This window comes from Panthera pardus, unplaced genomic scaffold (assembly GCF_024362965.1).
Source record: "Panthera pardus isolate Hobbes unplaced genomic scaffold, ASM2436296v1 HiC_scaffold_25, whole genome shotgun sequence".
NCBI lineage: Eukaryota > Metazoa > Chordata > Mammalia > Carnivora > Felidae > Panthera > Panthera pardus.
In genome coordinates, this window is record NW_026526821.1 from 37,563,082 (window position 1) to 37,582,312 (window position 19,231).

General features: G+C 38.4%; 1 long non-coding RNA gene across 3 annotated transcripts in view; it reads right to left on the reverse strand.

The window, feature by feature from the left end:
• Nucleotides 1-19,231, reverse strand: part of LOC109274703 (uncharacterized) — a 152,833-nt gene that overhangs the window by 106,503 nt on the left and 27,099 nt on the right. The window lies entirely within an intron of this gene.

A 19,231-nucleotide genomic window follows, 5' to 3' on the forward strand; every position in this document is an offset into this window, starting at 1 on the left:
TGCTAAAGGAAGTTCTCCAACCTGACAGGAGGGAACGTTCTGTGAATCTCTCAAAGGGAAGTGGAGGCTAACAGTGTAGCCCCTTGTCTACCCTTGTGCCCTGGTGTAATCACTCTTGGTTAGGTGCCCCCCACCTCAGCCTGGGTTCAGGTACAACTCATTTTGAGATGAAGGACCCTCCAAAGATCCTTTTGTCCTGAAGGCTACTGCTATTCAGAAAAAAAAAAAAAAGTCCTTTCCCTTAGAGCTAATATTAAATCAGGAAAGGTGTGACTTTATGACCATAAAGCATTTCTAAGCACATGAGAGGTTTTTGTTGATGTATGCAAACAGCTATTAGTGAAACAGGATGAAGGTTTTGATAGCTTTTTCTGTCATAGCCTGTAAATGAGAGATACATTTTATACCCACTATAGCCACTATAACTCTCTTCCACATTTGGGCTGCATTTGTTTTACAGGAATAAAGAATAACAGGAAATTGTAACTCGAGGTATACACCCATATGGTATAGTAAGTGCATCAAGGAGATAAGCTTCCAATTGAATCTTAGTAATGAAATCAAAACATCTTTGATGATTCACTTCCTCTCCCTGCCTCCACTGTACTTACGTTATAAATAGACACATTTGTATATAAAAGTGTTGGAAAGCATTCCGATGTCAAATTTATATTCCGATTTTAACTTTTAGGTTATCACAATGGTGTGATATACTCATAGAATAGAATTAGTAATTACCTTTTGAAATTTACAGCCTCTTTTAAAATGTTTAACAGATTAGTGTATTTTCTTTATTGCACTGAATATAATTTTGCACACACCTGCTCCCCCCCCTTCCAACCCACCATGTGATAAATCGCTATGGACTTTTGAGTGACAGTCTATGCAATTGACAAGCCTAGATTCCTGTCTTTGCTTTTTCCTTATTTTTCCTCCCTGTTTTGAAATAAGTTGAATGAAAACAAGCAAAAAGAATCCCATAGCAATGGATTAATTGGTACTAAACTTTCCTCACTATCAGGTAGATAACCAAGAGCACATTAGGAACAACCACGTAGCACAAAGAAAAGCAGTCCTGTAGAATATTTTTTTTTTTTACTGTTTATCAAGGGAAAAAAATCTATTTTCAAAAAAAAGAGAAAAGCAAATCAATGTCAGTTCTGTTTTTTACCGCTGCACTTTAATTTGCAGTGGCAAAGACAAGTTGGCCTTTTAGGACCATTGATTTCATTCCAAAGTATTACTGTGTATAATATTAGCTACCTTCCAAATTCCAATAAAAAATGATAGTCAGTGGGATGATATTTGTGATTCAAAAGGTTTTCCAATTGAGGAAACAGAGTAATAATTGAGAAAACAGTAGTAGTCATTATCTTTTTATGACTATTATATGTTTAATCATTGCTTTGTGGGAAAAAACATCCCACATCTTCTCCAGTTTCCTTACAGGTGCATCCCTGTAAAAGAGCTCTAAGGAAAACAGGGGCCCCTTTAAGGAGTAAGTGACCTGGTCAGATAGCCACACAAAATGCAAGACATTTTCAGGATACATTTTCAATTCAGTGCAGAATAGAAATTCCAAATGAATGACTAGTTTGGACCAATAAACACGCCGGTTTCAGTTTTGCTTCTGTTCAGTAGATTTTAGAGAATATAACTTTGTTCCCAATATTTTCAGCCCCGCTAAATGCATTTGGGTTTCCTTTCAGGTGAACTTTACAACACATTTAGCTGATATTTTGATTTCATTAAGCATCTGCTTAAAATATAAGTTCAAATGACCTTTCTAAAATTTTGCATGTTTATAAACATCTGGAGGAAGAATTTCATTTTAACATACCATCTCTGAAATGTGTGTGTGTGTGTGTGTGTGTGTGTGTGTGTGAGAGAGAGAGAGAGAGAGAGAGGCAGAGAATGAGAAAGAATTTATATGTACGAAAATTTTTTATTAGTGAAAATTTGTTTATTTTTAGATAACGTCAGAGTGAGGCTTTCGGGCTCCATCACAAAGTATTATGGTTTCAAACACTTTATTTTAATCCATTAGATCTCACAGCTTACTTACACTACTTAGGAACATTTTCTCTTCCTTATGCAGAGCTGTGAGAACAAAAGAACCACAATAAAAATAGCTGGATCCAGTGATGGCTCTTCTTGTGTATAAAAAAGAGAGCGTAACCCTCCCACACAGCCCTGAAAGACTGCTGGGCTTTATACAAAACTACTGCATTTTGAGGTTTCTTGAAAGCGTTATTAACGTTTTGGTAACTTTTCAACTTTCCTTTCCCTTTTCCCTGCATTTCACTCGTTATTACTGGGCTGTTCCATTTAGTGACATGAAAGGAAATTGAAGTTGTAAGCTTTGTGATACATAGCTTAGCTTAAAATAGCTCTTCCACTTTTAAACTGTATATGCAGGTTTATCTTATTTTTGTCAAGATTTCACAAACATTCTTGCTCCTATATGTGTGACATGGGATTTTCAGTCTTTATTCTGGAGATTATGTTAGGACAGTACACAATATGTGACACTGACTGAAATTAACATTTTATGCCCTAGCCTTTTATTATACTGTAACAGTGTTAACATTTAAAAGCATTACATAACCTGTACTTATTTTTTTGAGCATGCACTATATTTTGTTACTAAGTTTATCATCAAACCTTATGTCAAAGAATGTTATTATTATTTTTTCTATAGGACTAAAGTGTTCCAACTCAAGGAATATTCTGCTTTTTGATGAAGCAGTTGGGAAGTGGTATATTGACCGTGCTTCATTTAAAGGAGATAGTTCATTAACTACTTAATAATGCCAATGATTCTTTGTGCATAAGGACCTCCTTTTAAAGAAAAATCAATTGAATGTCTTGTACATAATAGTGTTACCCTTCAACATTTATTGATTGGTAAAATTGAGGATGACTAAAAGATATCAATTAATCCAACAAAAATAATTTGTGTTTTACTGATCACAAAAGCATAATTTTGAAAAGTAACATGCAAGTAGTATTATTTATTCATTTCATAAATAATGTTTTTTGTACTCAAGTACTCAACTTCTGCAAACATGTTCCAAGTTTTCTTCTCCCATTTGTCTAGGATCCATCCCAGAGTAGGAGTCTGGTGTGTTACTCTAGACAGGTTACTCTAGGCATTAAAAATATAATGAGCTACTCAGTTCAGAAGAAACAAGTGATTAAAAAAAGAACAGCCATATGATCTAGCTGAAGTCCTGAGTAGATAATTTGCAGCCCCACGTCTAATGCAGCATTAGTCACAATAGTCAACTTAGACAACCTAAACATCCTTTGACAAATGAAGGTATTAAAAAAATGTGATGCACACAGACACACACAATGAAATTTTTTTTAAGTTTATTTAATTTGAGAGAGAGAGAGAGAGCAGGGGAGGGGCAGAGAGAGGGAGACAGAGAATCCTAAGTGGGCTTCACATTGTCAGTATGGAGCCCCATGTGGGGATTGATCTCATGAACCATAAGATCATGACCTGAGCCAAAATCAAGAGTCGGACACTTAACCGACTAAGCCACCCAGATGCCCCCATGAAATATTAAGTAGCCTTAAGGAAGAAGGAAGTCCTGCTGTTTGTGACAACATGGATAAGGCTAGAGGGCTCTACGCTAAGTGACAAAAGTCAGACAGAAAAAGACAAATACTGTGCGGCATCAATTATATGTGGAATCTTTTTCTTTTTTAAAGTTCATTTTATAGTTCATTTTATAGTGGTTGCCAGGGGCTGGGAAGAAGGGGGAAATGGGGTCATGTAGGTCAAAGGGTACAAATCTTCAGTTTTAAGAAGAATAAGTTCTGAGGATCTAATGCACAGCATGGTGACTATCGCTAACCATCCAGTATTATACACTTGAAAGCTGCTGAGAGTCAATTGTAAGCATTCTCAACATACACACAAATGTTAACTATGTGAAGTCATGGATGTGGTAATTATCTTGATGTTGGTAACCTTTCCACAATGTATATGTTTATCAAACTCTCATGTTGTACACTTCAAACACATATAATTGCATTTGTCAATTATTCTTCAATAAAGTTTAAAGAAAAAAGAAACAAGTGACCTTATACGACTGTTAGCTCACAAGTCGGAAAAAAAAACAGGCTGGAGCCTCAAAAAGAGTCAGATGGATAGAGAAGGGGCATCAATTACTTGTTTTGAAACCCCAAAAAGTTACACAGCTTTCTCAGAGCCTCATAGTACAAATATTTTCAATTTCAAGGAGCAGTAGTAATTACTAAGTACTCATTCATAAGAAATGCAAATCATTAAGCTACTCGTTCACTCTTTTAGGTTCATAAATGTCAAGTCTGAGGTGGTTTTGAATTTGATAGGCAAACTGTGTTCACTTGGGTAGATGCAGCAGCTACATCTAGACCTTCCATGGCTGAACAAGGTTTTTACATACATTAACTCTTTAAAGACAGAGATGTAGACAGTATTGGAAAGCAGTTTCCAAAACAGTCTTACAAACACATCAGATTATCTCTTGTATCTCTTTAGGAGCATAGACAAAGAAAGTGACTGATCTTTCTAGAAGATGAAAAAAAATAATAACTTCTTTTTGATGAATGAAGACACACAAAACTAAAGGCAATGTGTGAACCAGGATTGGATCTCCGACCAGGAAAAACAATAGTATAAAGACATTATTGATATGATTGAAGATATTTGGATAAAATCTGTTGATTGGAAGTTAGTATTCTATCAATATTAAATTTCCTGAATTTGATAATGTACTGTGGTTAGTGATGTGAGTGTCCTCATTCTTAGGAAACATAATCTTAAGATTTAGAGGCAAATGGGCATAGCTTCTGTAACTTATCTTTGGCGGTTCAGAAAAAAAAAAAGCGTTTGTGTGTTTGCGCATATGCAGGAGGAAAGAATGAGAGAGAACGATAAAGCAAATGTGGCAAAATATTAGTAATTGGTAAATCTGAATGAAAGGTATATAGGATTTCTTGTACATGTCTTGCAACTTTCTGTAAGTTTGTAATTCTATAAAAATGGTAACATTAAAAAGAGAATAACTCTACTTTCAAAAAATAGTTATGCCAAAATACCCTCAGCATTATATGCTCATCTACTATTTGTTGTTCCAGTTGTTGAGAGCAGCAGTTATCATCTCCAAACTAAAATACACACACACACACACACACACACACACACACACACACACACTCAGTAATTAACTGCTCCCCAGCTGAGGTGCAAGCCTGACTTTTATTCTCACAGGAGATGAGACTGGCTATCACCAAACAGAAGGGAGGTATGTGAATTGAGCAACTCTTTTGTTTTAGTTGGTACTGTTCATAACAAATCACTTTACAATTTAGTGTTTTAAGGGGCGCCTGGGTGGCTCAGTCGGTTAAGCGGCCGACTTCGGCTCAGGTCATGATCTCATGGTCCGTGAGTTCGAGCCCCGTGTTGGGCTCTGTGCGGACAGCTCAGAGCCTGGAGCCTGTTTCAGATTCTGTGTCTCCCTCTCTCTGACCCTCCCCGTTCATGCTCTGTCTCTCTCTGTCTCAAAAATAAATAAACGTTAAAAAAATTTTTTTTTTAAACAACACCAATAAGTTTATTATCTCTCATGATTTTTGTGGACAGGAATTCAGGAAAAACTCATCTGAGTGTTTTTGGTTTGAGATCTCTGGAACAGCCAGAGATTGGAGCAGCTGGGCACTCACTGCATGGGCCCCTCTCTCTCCTAATGTTGTTTCAGAAACTTTCCATGTGATGTCTCCACATGGACAGACTGGCCTTCCTCACAACAAGGTGGCCTCAAGTCAGCTGCACTGATTACATGGGAGTGAAGAATTCTAAGAAGCTGTCCTAAGAGAACCAAGTGGAAGCTACATCACTTTTTGTTAAACAGCCTAAGAAATCCATGGGCATTCATTCCTTCAGACATAGTCACAAGCCTGCCCAGATCAAGAAGAAACATAGACCCCACTTTTTGATGTTACGAATGTCAGGCTCACGTTGTAAAAACAGCATGTGGGATGAGAGATTTTATTATGGCCATCTTAAAAACTACACTCCGTCACATCTTTCTAACACATAGTTGTGAAATCACATGAATACAGATGAGCTCATAATGCTCTTTCTCATAGAAGGGCCCCAGAAAATTATGATGTAGTCCTAGACTGTTTAAAGTCCCAGGGCCCATAGAGGGAGAAAAGTTATCTGTCTTTATATCAGAGTGCCTAAACCACTGCTTTTCAGTTTGTTTCATTTCTACAATTTCTAGTCCAAATATCATAGCCATTCTGTTTAAAAGTGAAAATGATACCCTTGAATCACAGAAGCTCTTTTAGTAGAGCAATACATAAAGGTAAGGATGGTCAGTGACTTAATCAAGAGTCCTCTTGAAAACAGCCTGAGGCAGGGTCTTGGGTATAGGTAGTTTACTGGGAGGTTTTCTAGATATCAGGAGTGAGGGGAACAGAGAATGTTAACATGGATAGGGAGATATTCAATCCAACTGTCCATTATGAAATTGGCCACAGTTGTGGGAAATTGGAGCTTTTGGTAAATGAGTATTAACAGAGAGAAATAATGATCCATCACCTTCCTTCCCCATCAGCTAAGGGTTGCTCCAGTGGGTATCGATTACCCCCACACTTCCAATTAGGCTAAAAAAGGTGCAGAGCATAAATCAAAGGACAAAACAAGTGTCATGAGTCATGTAAGTTCTTTATACATTTTGGATATTAATCCCTTATCAGATATATCACTTGCAAATATCTCCTCCCATTCAGTAGGTTGCCTTTTGGTTTTGTTGATGGTTTCCTTCACCGTGAAAAACAGTAAAACCACAAACAATCTGACTAGAAAACGGGCAGAGGACCTAAACGGACATTTTTCCAAAGACAATATACAGATAGCCAACAAACACATGAAAAGATGCTTGACATCACTCATCATCAGGGAAATGCAAATCAAAACCACCATGAGATACCACCTTACACCAGTCAGAATAAGCAAAAATATAAGCAATAACAGGTGCTGGGGCACCTGGGTGGCTCCATTAGTTAAGTGTCTGACTCATGATTTCAGCTAAGATCATGATCTTGCAGTTGTGGGATCAAGCCCTACGTTGGGCACCCCGCTAAGCATGGAGCCTGCTTGGAATTCTATCTCTCCTTCTCTCTATGTCCCTCCCCTGCTCGTGCTTGCTCTGTCTCTCAAAATAAATAAATAAACATTAAAAAAAAGAGAAATAACAACTGTTGGTGAGGATGTGGAGAAAAGAAACCCACGTGCACTAGTGGTGGAAATGTAAACCAGTACAGCCACTGTGGAAAACAGTATGGAGGAACTTCCTCAAAAAATTAAAAACAGAAATACCACATGATCCAATAATTCCACTACTGGGTATTTATCCAAAGAAAATGAAAACATTAATTCAAAAAGATATATGCATCCCTATGTTTATCGAAGCATTATTTACAATAGCCAAGATATGGAAGCAGCCCATGTATCCATCAATTGATGAGTGGATAAAAAAGATGTGAGAGATGTGTGTGTGTGTGTGTGTGTATACATACATATACATGTATATATGAATATTACACAGCCATAAAAAAAAGAGATCTTGCTATTTAAAAAAAATTTTTTACATTTATTTATTATTGAGAGACAGAGCAAGACAGTGCATGAGCATGGGAGGGGCAGAGAGAGAAGGAGACACAGAAGTTGAAGGAGGCTTCAGGCTCTGAGCTGTCAGCACAGAGCCCGACGTGGGGCTCGAATTCACCAACTGCGAGATCATGACCTGTGCTGAAGTCAGATGCCCAACTGACTGAGCCACCCAGGTGCCCCGAGATCTTGCTATTTGTAACAATGTGGATGTACCTAGAGGTTATTATGGTAAGTGAAATAGACAGAGAAAAACAAACAACAAATGATTTCACTCATATGTGGACTCTAAAAAACAAAACAAATGAATAAACAGACAAACAAAAAGTAGAATCAGACCTATAAATACAGAGAACAAACCGATGGTTGCCAGACTGAAGGGGGTGGGGGATGGGCAAGACAGGTAGAGGGGAGTAGGAGTGACAGGCTTCCAACCATCGAATGGATAAGTCATGGGAATAAAAGTTACAGCATAGGAATATAGTCAATGATTATATAACAGAACTGTGTGGTAACAGATGGTAGATACACTTGTGATGAGAACATCTCATAACATATAGCCATGTCTAATCACTATGTTGTACACCTGACATTAATGAAACAATGTGTATCAACTACGCTCAAATTAAAACAAAACAAAAAAAAAAACAAGTGTCATGACCTTGATACCACCAGCTGCATCACAAGTGATTCTAAAGGATGTGAGCTGGGGCCCAGAGACATGCAAAACACTTAATAATGCTAACAACGCATTCAACACTTAGTGACAAAAAGGCTGCTTTCTTTGTGTCAGGAAAATAATTATAAAATATTAACAATTGTATGAAAAACATTAACAAGTGTAGTGTGCTGAGAGCCTAATTGTTAAATTTTCAGGAATTTTGTGAGACAGTTAAAACCATTATTAAACATTAAATTATATAAACTTTCAATTAAAAAAGTTATTTTAAAAACAAAGTTAATAAGCATTCATAATTCATCACTTTCTAATTAGTTTACTACATTTGCTCTTATATGTATTCTTGAGATTATTTGTCTTTTGTGTCTATATGGTTAAAATAGTACATAATGGTCCCAAAGACATGGTCAGTGGTGTCACACTGGCAACTTGAAATCAGCCATAGTAGGACTATTTATACCGTGACAACTGGCCACCACTACAAATCAAGGTTTTGTATTTAAAAACTAATAAAAATTAAAAAAAAAAAACCAGATTGTTAAATATTTTCCAGTTTCCCAACAATCAATCATTTTTGTTTGTGCTTTTATTCCTGCTACTTCCTGTTAATGCCTATTTCCTCCCTTCATCCCCATTCCAGCAACATCAAGTTTATGTTCATTCCCTCAAGGAATAAAAGATATAATAAAAGGAGAGAAATGACTGTTTTCCAGACTTTTAAGTTTTAAAAGCTTAGACCTTGTAAGGGGAAAAAAAAAAAGCTTATGTGTACAGATAATAAAGTAGATTCGGGAGAAGGTATGATGTACAAAAGCAAAGCTTACAGTTTACACACTCCTCAAACCAAATAAAGGACTTTAAGAGGAAGGAGGAACCTGAAGGTGGTTATCCAAAAAAGGAAAACCATGAGATCTTAGGCTCAACTCTTTGGGACAGGATTAATAAAAACAAAAACAAACAAATAGGACAGATTTGAAGGCGTGAAGTAAGGAAGCAGATTGACCTCCTTTGGTAAAATCCCAGGTAGTCAGCAAGACCCCAGGATAGAATAAAAGCAGATTATGTCTAGACAATTGGCCCTGATCAACCTCATAAAGACCCTGCCTTCAAAACCATCATGGTATGGGGCTGTAGAATATCTCCTGCAGACCCAGGATGGCATGGCAATAATGAATGGATCCAATATCCCCTCCAGGCTGCCCACTCCTGATGTGGCACAGGAGCCCATTTGTCTAGCATGCTTGAGGTGGGAGAGAGAAAGCCCCATCTAGGATCTTGCAGACAGAACCTTAGGACTATGCTGCAGTAGTCTATAGGGCCAAAGACTGAGAACCAAAATTAAGGATGGCTCAACAGATGTTAACATGATAGAGAACCCCAGATCACTAATCCCACACCACTTAAGCTATGGCACAGTGAAAGAAAGCCCCTGAGCTGACATGAGCCCTAAGCAAGCATGTGGAAACCTTGAATTAACTAAAATCAGATTTATGCTTTATTGTGGTGCAGGGTCTTATAATAGTAATTAACTAGAGTTATAGAAGATAAAAACAGCTGACTTTCTTGCATACCTTAGTTTGTGAACTTGGACTGGTACCTGCTGCACCTTGATGGGATGAGAAACAAAGTTTTGAAAACATACCTATTTTCTGAGTTCTTTTTGGGTTGTACTATTTACCACATCAGGCACAAAGAGTATACCTGTTACCTCCAAGGTTCAGACTGATAATAGTTTGTATTGATTGAAGTAGAGGTTATGACAGTGGGAGTCCCTAAGTGATCTAGGGACTTTTAAAGGAGGACCCTTTGGAAACATGAAAAGGGTATTATTAACTCTCTCATGTCATGTCTAACATCTGAGAAACATTCTCTATCAAACATCTATCTGAGGCATCAACACGCTGGAAGAAACCTGTATTTTTCCTTCTCTCTTTATTTGGAAGACTATTATTTTTACAAATATTCATTGCCCTTCTGTGAGAGGGAATTCCATTTCCCTATCCCATTGACATCTGGCTTGCCATATGACTTGCTCTGACAAAGAAATGTGGGATAAGTAACGTATGCCATTTACAGGAGATTATCTCCTATGTTCATACTACCGTTTTTGATCAGCAATATTCTAAAGGTAGGAAATTGAATGTAAAGATGACTGCACCTCTTCACCTCTCCCTTTGTAATATGACCTTGTAGCAACTCCCATCAAAGGTAGAGTTTCTCTTCCTTAGAATCTGGACTGGCCGAGGACATGATTTGGCCAATGGAATGTGGTAGAAGCAGTGATATGCTATTCCATGATCTAATTTGTGGGAGGGCTTACACTCACTGTTTGGGGCTCTTACACTGTCATGTGAACAAGCCTGGATTAACCTGTCAAAGAATGAGAAAGAAGGATGAATAAAAATAAAGAATAAGGGGGCAACAGATGAGCTGTCCCAGGTGAGAGAATCCTAGACCAGCCGGCTACAAGTCAACCACAACATATGTGAATGAGCCAACCAGAGACGAACTGAGCCTAACCTAGATCAGAATTGTCCAATGGGCATGCAGACTCAGCAGAAAATGTAAATGTTTATTTCTAAATACTGTTTAAATTTTGTGGTGGTTTGAAACTGTAGTATTTAATGTGCCACAGTACACAGATTGAGGATGCTTTGCACCTCAGGGTGTAGAAGATGTGAAACAGAGCTATAGCCAGCACATAAAGGGCATAAAGTATTAAGAAGAAAGAAATCATTTTTTATTATAAACCCTGTTATGGTCCATTTGTTAGTCAGAATACCCTAGCCCATGTTGACTGATACACATTCCTAACTGTACTTGGTTCCTCGATTTCTGATCTACTTTTTTCCCACTGGTTTATTTCTATGTTTTTCATTCCATAGAAACTGTGTTTTCACATATCTTCTATGATATGAACATCCAGGTACTTCTTTCTTGGGTGTTCATCCTGAATTTTTCCTAAGTTTGGGCCTGAAGGTTCATTCCAAGATCTCTGGGCCACAAGACAGGCTTTTACCAAATTAAAAATTAGTGCACTTTGTTGACTGCTAAGTGTTTGTGACAAAGGCCAAGGTCATGCTTTTTGAAGTCATCTGTAAATTACCTTTAGTATTCATTTACTTTCATTTTTATTCACAAGAATATTTAAGGTGTAGCACCAAAGAACTAACAAAGCATGACTCTTCTTCTACTTTTCAAGTTGCTTGAAATTGCTGAACCCTACTGTGGTATTTCAAATAGCTACCGACCTAAATTCAAAAAAGCCCATTCATCTTCTCTAGAAAAATATAGGTACCATCAGAGCACTGTATAAGATTCTTTATTTATACCAGTACATGCTTGCATTCAGCCTATAAAGAGTTGTAGAAATAGAAAGTTTTCAAAGAAACTGTCACCCCACTGTATTTATTCATGTGAAGTATCATTATTGCTTTGGAAAATATGCCTCAACGTTAACATTTTCCTCACTCACTGCAGAAATTAGTCTGTCCTCTCCTGAGTTCTCCTACCTCAACTTTCCATGCTCAGGACGGTAATGGTTGCAATGGATGCAAGGTGACTGGGTAGCACCTACTGTTGAGGACAAAGACAAGGACAAACACAGGGATGCACACCTGGTTTGAAACCTTTGCTGACTCAATCTCCCATGCTGGTTGGAGTGGAAATTGGTATAACCTCTTTGGAAAACTGGCACTATCGGTGGAAGTTCATCATTTGCACCTCTGTGACTCAGCAACCTTATTCCTAGGTATATACTCAATAGAATATTTATATCAGCATTATTCCTAATAGTCTCAAGTTTGGAAACTACCCAAATTCCCAACAGATGTAGAATGGAAACTGTGGCATATTCATACAACAGAATACTATCCAGCAGTGAGCACAAAAAACTTACAATTACATGCACAAAACTCTCAATCAATCTCACGGATACAACATTGAAGGAAAAAATACTCAGACACAAATGAAACATACCATTATGAGTCCATTTTTATGAAGTTTCAACATAAGCAAAACTAAGTTATGGTGTTAGAAGCCAAACTGTCATTTGTGGTGGATAGTGATGCGGAGGGGTCATGAGAAGGGCTTCTGTGATGCTGGTGATGTTTTGTGTTCTGATCTGGATAGTGATAACACGTGTGTGTTTGCATGAGAAAATTCCTCAAGATGTACATGTTATGTTTTGTGCATTCCTCTGCGTGTCTGTTATCTTTCACTAGAAAGTTAACATAGGCGGGAGGGGTAAGACAAGAAAGAAAACAAATAAAAATTACTGCAAGTTCTTTTTTTTCCCTCCTGGTGATATTCCATGATTTTCCCAACTATCCCTATTATAAAGTCTTCTAGCACTGTTGACCTCTCTTTGTTGCATTTGTTCCAGCTAATATTTTAGAATACTAAAATGTATTTTAGAATACATTTATCTGTCAAACGTGTACATGCCAAAGACAGTGCCTGGAACATAGTGGATATTCAATAAATACTTTCAAGTGAATGAATGGATGGATGAGTGGATAAATATCTACAGTTTCATAAAAATATTAGGTCAAGGACTGTCTCTAGTTTTGCTCACCAATAACACATGTCTGGAAAAATGTCTGGGACATAGTGAGTCCTCAGTATATATATTTTTTTATTTTTAAAGGAAGGAAGGAAAGAAGGGAGGGTGAGAGGGTGGAAAAGAGGAAGAGAGAAAAAGTCTAGTTTTCCAAGGGAGAGAGGGCAGTTTTCAGGGCCATAGTATTCTATTTCCACCATCCTGCCCATGAATTTATCATGGAAAATTTATGATTTTTTTCCAATGGTAACTTTTATGATGATATTTTGTGGTCACTGAACTCTCAAGTGAATAAACATGGACTTGCCAGATTATTATCAGATTTCTGAATGGGGGGCTCATGCCCAGTGAATTGGATACCTCCCCACCCTGCTGCTTGTCCCCCAAAAGGTAAGCATGGTCCTCAGGTCTCTGTTTAGAGCTCTATAGCATTGGCTGTATTTAGCGAGAATCATTATAAACGGCATTAATATAATGGTAATATTTTTGGGTGCTTATGTCCCAGGCACAATGTTAAACCATTCACATCTTTATGAAATGCCCAGCAGATAGTTGCTAGTATCGTTCTTAATTTAGAGATGATGCAGCTGAGCTCTGAAGTAACTTGCCTCTGGCCTGAGAGCTAACATGGATTGGAATCTGCATTTAAACCCAAAGGTCTTATTAACACTCTGACCATCCCCACCCACTAGAAAATAGCCAGTATTTACCAAGCTAAGTACTTTAATAATGATGACAGGCAATATTTCTTGAGCATGTACAAGGTGCCAGATCCTGTTCTAAGTGATTACATACCTTCTATTTCACTATTCACCATTATACAGAAGAGGAAGCAAAGACACCGAGTCTTAGGGAACGTCCCAAGATTGTCCAGGTTGCAGATGTGGAGGCAGCCTGGCCCCAGTGCCTGCATTCCTAATCACCACACTCTGCCACCTCTGAAGTGCTGTAACATTTAATCTGCTGCTTCTCTAACATGAGCCTGCAAGGGATAATACAGAGGGCTTATGAAACGGATTTGAGGACCCCATCCATAGTGCTTCTGATTCAGCAGGTCTGCAATAGTCAACTCTCTGAACTTCTAGTAAGCACTCAGGCTTTGCAGATGTTGCTTGTCCAGGGACCACACTTTCAGACAGGCATTTTATCTTGGAAGGACCCCCAACCCTGTCCCCCACCACTGCCAAGAAAGATGCCATCACCTCCCTGTTTTAAAAGGAGGCTTAAAATTACATTATCTATAGTGCTTGACATATGGTAGGTGTCAATCCATGGGTTTTGAATACAGCAATGAAATGACCTGCCCAAGATCACATAGCTTAATGGCACTGTGAAGATTTACATTTACTCTGTTTTATTTCAGAGACAGAGCTTGTAAGGGCTTTCCAGTTTGCTTTTTAAAGAACATACCTCTCAGGGAACCTGGGTAGCTCAGTTGGTTAAGTGTCCGACTCTTGATTTCAGCTTGGATCATGATCTCACGGTTCATGAGTCTGAGCCATGTCTCGGGCTTTGCACTGACAGTATACAGCCTACTTGGGAGTCTCTCTCTCCCTCTCTCTCTGCCCCCCTCTCTCTCTCTCTCTCTCAAAATAAATAAATAAACTTAAAATAAGAATGTACCTCTAACACATTAAACAAGCAGGCCATCCAAGGAGCCAAGGCTCATACATTCTCCATCTCCCACAAGATCTAACATAGCTTCCTGCATGTAAAAAGCACCCAGGAATCATTTGTTAAATTGCACTGAAGTTAGAACGTGGTACTCTCGTTTACATTTCCTCCTGGAGTTAAGATTCCAGTAATTATGTTAGATTAGGAAATACTTGTTCATTATTTTCTCCAAGTGCCTGGTCCATTCCCTCATCTGTCACAATTTAGTTTGCTTGCTCCAGTTTGCTCTTGTGTATATTCTAACCAACAGCAGTTGTTTTTTTTCATTTAGACTAACCCTGGAGGCCAGAGAAAATGCATAAAGTTTCTCATTCATTCCTGTTAAACTTGAACAATATACTGTGATCAATATCTAGTTCAACTTTTATCACTAGTAGCAATAAAATAATGGCATCCAATTATATATTTCCTAAGAGTAAGTATAAGCATTTAATAATGCTTTGTTTTGATCACCCTCATGCATGAAAATTAGGTAGACATTTTTTGTAACATGAAATCAATGCATTGAGGTAGGAAACAGTTACAGGAGCCTTGAGTTCATATAATTTGCAAAGTTTTAGGGTCTTTGCACCACTTGGAAACTGAGCTGAGCCTCTGGTATACTCTAAATAATGATTTTATGAAAAATATGGTTTTGTACATTCTATGTCCAAAACTGATGCTACCATCTTCCATTTTTCTCACTTGACCATTTTCCTTCCAGATATTTCCATTCCTATTCCTGGTACCACTATTTTCCCAACTGGTATTGCCCTCACTTCTCTTCATCCTGCTTGCCAGCATATCTCAACTGCCCTGTCCTCAAGTTGCACTGTCTCCATCATTGATGCTGTTGGTGAGTGCTCAGATCCACTGGCTTTCTTTTATCATTTCTCTGTGCCCATTTTATCAGTTCTCTGTACCAGTTTGTGTTGCTTTGTTCCCAATGGTTATACCTGAGGTGTTCTTTGGAGAGCTTCCCTGTACTGGAACTCTGTACTCTTGATGCCTAGGAATTTATATCACTCTAGGGTGGTCTATAGCCAATGAGTGACTAGTGCAGAAATATGAAAGCCCAGTCCCCTTGCCTTCAAACAAAACAAACTCTGAGATGGGGTTTATGCTCCAGAGCTCCTTGTGGGATCAGGCTGAGGCTGGGACTTGCCCTGAAAGCTCAGTCTTGTTTAGTCTCTCCTCCTTCCCTTTGCTGCTTCCTTCACCCCCTTACTGGTTTCTCTTTAGAGTAGTGCCTTGGGAAATTACTTCCCATGGACCCTCATCTCAATGTCTGCTGCTAGACGGCTTGACTCAAGAGAGTCTCACTTGGGTGGCCACCTTTCCATTCTCAAAGCTACCATTTTAGTTCACCACCAATAGTGTAAGCACTTCTAATCACCATCTTGGCTTGTGACTCTTCCCATTTAGCCTACTGTCAGATGACTTCCCAATGTACGTCCCTGATTGCATCATTTCTCCAATCAAAATCCAGCAGTCATTCCTTATTTGCTGTGGAAGTAAGGATAAACTCCTCAGCATGAAGTTTAAAGGCCTCCACATTGTGACTCCAGTCTATCAGTCATTAAACCCTGATATTGTATGCAACTCTCCTCTGACAAACTCCTACCCACTTTCTTACCTCCCTCCTTAGCTCAGAGCTGTTCCTTCCATCTTAAATGTCCTCTCATTTAATCCAAGTAACAAGTCCTGCCTGTCAATCAAATCCATATCAAGTGCCTTTTCTGTTATGAACACTTTATTGATCCTCCTTTTTATTAGTTTCCTATTGCTGCCATAATAAATTGCCACCACAAACTAATGGCTTTAAACAACACACAGTTTATCTCACTGTTCTATAGGTTAGAAATCTAGGCAGCCTTGCTTGGGTCCTCTGCTGAGGATTCACAAGGGCAAATTCAGGTGTTGACCATCTGTGCTTTTACCAGGAAGCTCTCTGGGGAAAAATCTATCCTAAAGCTCTTTCGAGCTGTTGGCAGAATTCAATTCTTTATGGTCATAGTAGTCCCTGGTCCCCTCTATCATCATAGGCAGTCCTTCTTGAGCTTTGATTCTCTTTAATTTCCCCTTCTGTCACATCTTTGCTACTGCCTCCAACTGAAGTTCTCTGCTTTTAAAGATCACTTGATTAGACTGAGCCCACCCAGATAATCCAGTGTAACTACCCATCTCAAAATCCATAATGTTAATCACATCTGCAGTCTGTTTTGCCACGTAATATAACATATTCATAGCTTACATGGTTTAAAGTATGGACGTCTTTGGGGGGCTATTCTGCCAACCACAGTTCCCCCTCGAATAAAAATGGTTTCTTCTTACTCTGAAATCCTATAGCCTTTTATACCCTCCTTATGGTAATTTTCCTTACACGCAAAGTAGGAATAGCTAACTTACTTCAATCATGTTTACTATGTACCAGGCACAGTACTAAGCACTTTACGTATGTTGACTCAATCTTTCGTTAAAAACCCTTTGAGGTCAGTACTATTACTACCTCCATTTTACAAATGAGTAAATTGACACATCGAGAGTTTATAACTACTAAATTATAAAGCCCGGAATGGCAAAGATGATGCTATGTGTTTGTTAAGCTGTTTAATTTTCCTTCCAGTGCCATAGGAAGACTGCCCTACACAAAAGTGAGGCCATGTGACTGCTTCCGGCCTATAGAAAGTGGTCAAAAGTGATGACAGTCACATTTTTGGCCTGGGCCCCTGTAATGTATGGCATGGTTTTCTATGCTCAGTCTGTCTTTGGCTAGAAGCGAATGAAGTCAAGATGGCAGAGCCATCCCATAAAAAACCCTAAACCTCTGGGTCACCTCCTGCAGGAGAGGCCAGTAGGTCCTCCTGATTCACACTGGACAGTGGCATGTGAGTTAAGTGGCATGGTGTTAAGTCACTGGGATTTCAGGGACCTTTGTTACAGCAGCTAGTATCACTTACTTTGATGAATACCCTAAATTTCATACCTAGGAAATCTGGCTCTGGAGTCTGTGCCCTTATCTGTAATGTTATCCCTTCCTCCTTCCTTTTCTGAATAATAATACTTGTAGGATTGTTGGATGAATTTAACTTTCATGGAGATAAAACAAGTGTGGTTTAATGAGTTCATAGTATAGCTTATATTGTGGTGACTCAAACACTTGTATTCTGTCTGGGAGTCTGCAGTCTGATGTCACTTCCCTTTCTACCCCCTGCCATACTTATGCACTGTTTAACATAGATAATAAAGATTTGCTGAATTAAATGTAGAAAATGAGATATTTTTAAAACATATCTCAGAAAAAATTCAGTGTACTTGAAAAAGTTAGTCACTTTCGAACATTAAGAAAGCATCCTGCTGACACAGAATCTGCACAAGCTAACAGGCCCTTACCTGTTTGTTTACACCTGTCAGGTGGTACCTTCTTGCAACAAGTTTCTCAGGAAGAAACTTAGGTTACATTGGAAATATCAAAACACAGTAAAGACCTGTCATAAAGTGTTCTACCTAATGATAGATGTGGTTATGTGTTACAAATTTCAGTGTCCTCTCCAGTGAAATAAAGTAGGTCTCTTCCCCTAATACTCAAGGGCATAAGGTAGAGCCCTTTTTTCTCCACCAGGAGAGCATTCAACAAAAACATTTATACATATTTCACTTTGGACTTTCCATCAATTTACATATAATTTGGTGAGATTCATTTGGCAGAAAAACCAGCAGAGAAGAGGGGGATGACTAAACTAATCTCACTCTACTACCCCTGCCTGAGACAGCAGACTCTCAGAAGGACCAAGAAATGGACATAAAACCAAAGGAACAAAAATACAAACTGCTTATTACAATACCAAATGTCGGAAGTCTGGCATAAATATATCCCAGAAGTGACTTCAAAGTAATATGCTTCTAAAATGCTTCCAAATGATTCTAAGCCCCTCTAAAATTCATAAATCCCATCTTTTGTTCCATCTATCTGGGCTTCACCATTTGCCACTGTCCTAGAACATGAAGCTTTTTTACGTTTACATTTATGAAACACATGTTTACATATAAACACTTATTTATATCTATAAATATATTTATACTTAAAATGTTTATAAGCATATATGTTACCAAGGGTTGCCAAATTACAATATTTGCAGAAATGTTTATCTGTAATGATGATGACTAAGGCTCTGCCTCCAGCCCTCCCCTCTTTCCTGAGTTTCAGACCCAAATTTTGACTGTGCAGACCTCTTCTCAAGTATCCTGAAGCATATAAGACTCTCAGAGTCCCAAATCAACTTCAATAATTTCCCTCCAAAATGTACTCTTCTGAGGATAGTTCTGACCTGGCTGATAGCCCTGTCATCCACCACATAGCCTGCCTTTAACAAGAAATCTAGGAGTTACCCTCCATCCTTCCATTTCTCCATTCTCCCACACTCAAACAGTTGCCACAGCCTATAGAATTGACCTCAGAAGTTCTTCATTCATCCCTCCAAAAACTGGTCATTGAGTGTCTACTAGGTCCTTACTTCTGTGTTATGTGCAGATTACATTATTGTGAGGGAAGCCAAAAAATAAGCTACAGCAGAGGAAAGAGAGAGACACAAAGAAAGAGAAAGGAGGGAGGTAATAAATGCTATGAAGGAAATGAAACAAGTCATGTGACGGAACATGATGAGTA